Source organism: Pinus tabuliformis, chromosome 7 (assembly GCF_031772625.1).
Source record: "Pinus tabuliformis cultivar Carrire ecotype Pingquan chromosome 7, CPIR1, whole genome shotgun sequence".
NCBI lineage: Eukaryota > Viridiplantae > Streptophyta > Pinopsida > Pinales > Pinaceae > Pinus > Pinus tabuliformis.
The window spans coordinates 1459821783-1459827865 of NC_142293.1; the positions used below are offsets into that span (position 1 = coordinate 1459821783).

The window sequence follows — 6083 nt, forward strand, 5'->3', positions numbered from 1 at the left end:
TGATCCAGGGGGCATTCTTTTGGAGAACAAAATAATAATTTGCAGTAGTGGTAGAATGGAAAAGCATGACCTAACTGTAAGTGGAAAATCATGACCCTTCATGCTGCTTTAAAGTTGGGCCATATTCTCAGAGATCATGGCTCCTATATAATTAACATAAAGTAGCATGGCCATACCATCTGCATGTGAAGTAAAAGTCACACTTTTTTTTTTTGGTTTTCTTCCACCATTGGGGTTTGCTTGTTACAACTTGTATTTCATTACTCAAGGTTGTGTAAATACGTGAATTGTACAAATTACACGAGAATTTAATTTAAATATGATTGATCTGCCCTCTTACGCTTTTGGGTAAAGGAATATCCACTTTATTGATGGTTGTAACGTTAACAAATTTAAATAGAAAAAAATGAACTTAAGGTTGGAAATTTTGAAAAAGGATGAATTGAAGATTGTGATAATTTTGGTTATTACATAGTTATTCCTGTGTTTTCACATTGGAAAAAAAGAAGTTATGCTCCTAGTCTAGGTTCAATCTAGCTCAAGAAAAAATAAATTAAGGCAATGAGCTGACTACTTAGTGTGTGGCCTTTCATAAGGTGAGTTGGGTCATTATGGCTTCCCCATCCTCGAACAAGCTCCTAGTCTAATCGAAGCTGAGACCAGTCTCGGGGAATGGGCATGTTGTTGAAGGCTTTATGGGTAAGGTAATGATCCTTCTATAGAAGGTCTCGAAGCCAAGGAAGCACATGGTAAGAAGCCATCGGCCTTTAGTAGGTCTTCTTTTAAAGAAAAATCTTGACTTGTGCAGGTTGAGGGCATATTTTTCATGTACGTTATCAAAAGCTATTATATGAATGACTGTTGTGTAGGCTGCAAGGGATCATCAATGACTAGATGTGGCTCAAGGCTTGCAACATTGTGACAGCACTGATCCAGACCCAAATTCTTGCCCTGTTTCTGAGGAGAATGTGGGACTGAAGCCAAGTTCTAATTCAGAGTCCATGGATGGAGACATGAGGGAGTTATTTGAGTCTCAAGAAAGTGGCCATATGGAGAATCAGAGATTAGAAGATATTTCTTTATCATCTATGTTACAGGGTGGGATTGTGCACTTATGGTTCTGTTGGTTCATTCTTGAACTTCTGTTTGCTTTCAACCTTGTAGAGTAGCCAAGGTCTAGGTATTATGCTTTTAGTACATAAAGGTAGGGTTCATGTTTTCCATTTGGCCATCTCTCCATCCATATTTTTTTCACTATTTTGTTGAGGGTGCAAAACAAAAAAAAAACCTTCCATAGTGGCATGTGCCTATCACAACATGCAAATGGTAACGCTCTTGGAAGTCTCCCATTAAGCTCTATAGTTTAAGTGTAATTCAACCCAGACCCTGTCAAAATTGAAATTCAATTGTAATAATCTCCAACTGTAGAATACTCAGTGTGTGTTTTCAGGAAGTATGAATAGAAACTGAAAATATAGTTATCACCAGTAAACACAAAAATTCAAGTGGAATTCAACCCAAGCCCTTTCAAAGATGGAATTCAAGTGCACTGAACTCCAACTATTCAGTACTCAGTGTCTATTTTCGGGGAGTATGAATTTAAATTAAACTTACATTTTTGAACAGCAAACACAAATCAATTAGTGGATTAGAAGAGAATTCCTCTGGTTTTTTGTACTCTCAATGTGAGAATATGAACATTACACTTTCAATTAAATCAATAACTAATTGGTTATTGGATCATTATTATGAATATTCTTAACTTATATGTAGCTATTTGAATTAAGATAGTTAATCTATTTTATTTTTGTTTTATATTTTAAATGTTTGTAGAAAGTTATTTATAGTTAAAGTAAAACTATAAAAGATAGAATATGAAAGATTCAAAATTGCAAAACACTGATTGTTTAATGTATTTATTAAATGTATAAAAAAGTCAAATGTATTGTATAAAATTATAATTATAATTCTAAACCATTTTATGTTTATAAAAAAATATTTTATTATATAAATAAGTAATTGATGGAATAATATCTAACATTAATTATACATTTGGAGGTTTGGAATCTTCCTACTCCAAAGAAAATACATCGAAAGGAATTCACATTCAAAAATATCATGGTTGTGGCTATCTTCTAAAATAGAGTTGGATTATGTAAACTATCATCCACAATAGAATTGAACAAATAAATACTAGCAATTGTCCCAAAAGGTACAAAGAGAGGCCGATAGGATTATTAAATTAGAATTGTTGAATTTCTCTAGAAGAGATGTTGGTTCAAGCCTAATGGATGATTGCTTTTTATTATTTTAAAATTGTATTGATAATTCATTGGTTTTACTTTCAAAAGCTTGAAGGAATTTGAAGAGCAGGTATAGAATTTCTTTGTGGGATTTGATCCCAAAATCACTGATTTGTAGATATATACTCAATGAAATGTTAATTGGTTGAAACCCTGCACAAATGTTTGATATAAGAAAATAAGCCGAAAAGGTTGAAAGGCTTAATTGGTTTGTGGAAAACCTTGTTTTCTTGGACTGGATGAATTACTTAAATATAGATGAGAAGGAATTTTTTTGGTTTTGCGAATTACTAAAATATAGATGAGAGGGATTTCTAAGTTTAATGACATAAATCTAGTCCCATTTTGTAATAAGGATTGAGCACTCTACTCATAAATTAAAATGAGTTGCAATATACCATAATACAACTGACGATGATTATTTAATGATTTTCAATACACCCTATTACAATTGGTAATGATCATTTGGACATTTATGAGACCATTTAATTGGTGTAATATCATGGTAAGTATCATCACTTACTAGAATTTGTGAACACTAGTTGTATAGATATCCTACATGTGTAAGATTGTTAATTATCATGGTTGTTTTGTTCATGTTAATGTGGTTTTTTTATTTAAAAACATGTGCCTCTTACAATTTGACATGATATAATTTTTTGTTTGAAAATAAATAATGAAATTTGCATTATATAGGAAATGTTATCAACCTCAAATCAAATTATTTTTAAACAAACCTAAAAAAACACTAACTCCCTCAAATTTACAACATCAACTTAAGAAGAGGCACCATTAAAATCAAGAAGGAATTTTCATTTTTAATTTATGGAAACTTATGATTCGCTATGTTAATAAATCCAAAACATTCTTAATGTAAATACATGTTCATCTAAACATGTATTTACATTAAGGATGTTTTGGATTTATTAACATAGCGAATCATAAGTTTCCATAAATTAAAAATGAAAATTCCTTCTTCATTTTAGTGGCGCTTCTTCTTAAGTTGATGTTGTAAATTTGAGGGAGTTAGTGTTTTTTTTTAGGTTTGTTTAAAAATAATTTGATTTGAGGTTGATAACATTTCCTATATAATGCAAATTTCATTATATATTTTCAAACAAAAAATTATGGAAAGAAAGGACTTGGCTCAATGGAATGGGCAGATATACCATGAATATTAAATTAGAACGTTAAACTATAGGTGTCATCCTCATCCACGTGGAATCCGTGCTTGGAAGGTTTCTTATTAGGCCGATAGGCCTTCCTCTGAAAGAGCTTTTCGTTGACCTTTTGATTCTCAGATAGACATCTGGAACATCTGCTTTAATTGACATCTCGCCTGTGTTTATGTGATCTAATTGACCTTTGTTCAAGTTAAATATCTCATATCTTTGTGACATCTGTACACAGATTTATTTTTGACATCTATACACAAATTTCTATTGACATTTGTGCGCACTGCCAGGCTTACAGAAGAATCAGTTTGAATTCATTATAGAGTTAGTTTTTGCTTTGAGTGCTTCTTGGTCAAGAAAATAACAGGATCACTTTAAAATGATATCCTGGTGCTGAGAATAGCGGGTAATCTGTTTCTTTTGCAGAGCTTTAATCTCCAAAAATTTCAATTAGGGAAACTTAATACAGATCCTGGGAGATTTTTAGTCAAATTCAAGCTAGACTTAAGCCACAAGATCAGTGGGCGAGGAAATAAATCAATGCTTGTATTTTCCACTCAAATGCAAACGGCATAAAGTTTTCACAATCTGGAAATGGAAACAGACCCGTTGTTAAAGCCACTGTAAATAACCCTCATTTGCTTTAGAATGGAAATTTTCCTTTTTTTGGTTGGTAGATTGATTAAACTCTCGGGTTTTCTACCGTAAATAACTATGTTTTCCTTTGGAAGGAAATCCCTTGCCGGTGGATTGCTTGAACTCTATTGCTTTTCCTGGTGTAAATAACTTTCTGTAGTTTTAGAAGATAATCCTCTTTTTCCTCTTTTTCTTTTGGAAGAAGCATCCTCTTTTGATAGGTTGAACAAATTTGATATGAGAAAAAAAACGTCTTATCATTCGGCTCTGATATTTCGTAGCTTTCTTCTTCTTTTTCTGAGAGTCTTCAATCAGGGAGCGTTCTCAAGGGTTCGCCCGCTGTAGCTGGATCATTATTATTTAAGAAATATTTTCAGTGCCAGAGCAATATTAAATCCGGCGAACTGTAGTTTATCTTCATTATTTTCCTCAGATTTTGAGAAAAAATTTCAGATACATATTTCAATATAGTGTTTTCAATCTTTAAAGAACAATGGATATCGTTGATAATTTTTTTAGATTTGCCGATTTCATTTTGATTCTCGAAAGTAAACTAAATTTGATATTTACAGATTTCGTTTTCCTTACGCAGATGTAAGAGATTCAATACTCTAGGTCGTCAAAGCTTCCAGCTGGTCAAGCGGTGCACACAATTTTCTGAAACGATGCGCTGAAGCAGGAAACATTGAAGCCTGCTACACTCTAGGCATGGTAAGCGTGTTGATTCTTTAATAAAAGTCCGCGTAGTAGCCCATGAGATTACTTTATTTAAACGTTTACGATTCCAGAGAGCTGCCTTAATTTACTCCCCTTCATGTGCAGATCCGATTCTACTGTCTTGAAAACCGAGGCAGCGGAGCGTCATTGATGGCCAAGGCTGCCATTTCATCACATGCCGCAGCCCTATACTCCTTAGCCATCATTCAGTTCAACGGAAATGGAGGCACAAAGAAAGACAAGGATTTCAAAGTCGGGGAAGCCCTGTGCACCAGGTCAGCATTTCTTGGCCACGTGAACACCTTGCGAGAGCTCGGCCACTGCCTGCAAGACGGTTACGGCGTTACCAAGAACATAGCCGAAGGAAGGAGCTTTCTCGTTCAATCCAACGCCTGAGAGCTCGCCTCAATCTTTCCCGCCCATTACTTTAGAACACATCAAGATACACGGCTCCAACCTTTTGAACCATGGCTCAAGAACCTAAATGGCGGCAACAGATGGCAAAATCATCTCAATCCTATTGATTAATTTTGGTCCTAAGTTGAATGCAAACAAACAGAGATGGATCCACCAAATTTTTTGACAAGTTTGGATCTAAATATGTGGAAACAATTTATGATAAACCTAAATATTAAGAAAAATAGACACTTGGACCAGAAACATAGAGAATTCATATTTCTTTTATCTATTTTGCTCCAAATCACTCTCACAAATCTAAAAAATGTGAACTTCTATGAGAAACATTGATTGTGTACTTTAGGATGGGAGGGGGGTACTTTATACGCAAAAGATAGTGTTTTAAGGTCCCACACTTTGACTATTTTATTTTTTATTTTATGCTTTTTCATGTGATTTTAACCTAAATGATTTTCTTTGGAGGATCAGCCAACCCAACGTTTCTAACAAGTTGAAAAAAGGACTCGAACAGAGCCTTCAATGCTTCAGTTCAGAAACATATCTAAGTTAGGGCTTCATTCTCGTTTTTGCATAAATAGTGGTTTTTGTAAATTTTATTTCAGATGTTTAATCAACAAAGTTTCTCTCAGATATCTCTTCCTCCATTAGAATTGGATTTGCAGGTGCAATCTACTTGGTTGTGACTTGTGAGAGTGTCCCCAATACTTATTTTATGCTTTTAGCTCTTACTTTTGATATTTTGAGCTTCATGTCTATTATATTTCTGCTTTTACTTTTAGGTCAAATTAGTATTGAAGTATCGGTTTGCCATTTGCTTTCAAGTACATTACAGTCC

The 6083-nt window shown here is 33.8% G+C and overlaps 1 pseudogene; it reads left to right on the forward strand.

The window, feature by feature from the left end:
* Positions 1 to 672: 672 nt before the first annotated feature.
* LOC149253286 (F-box protein At1g67340 pseudogene) lies at positions 673 to 5227 on the forward strand (annotated as a pseudogene).
* Positions 5228 to 6083: the final 856 nt, after the last annotated feature.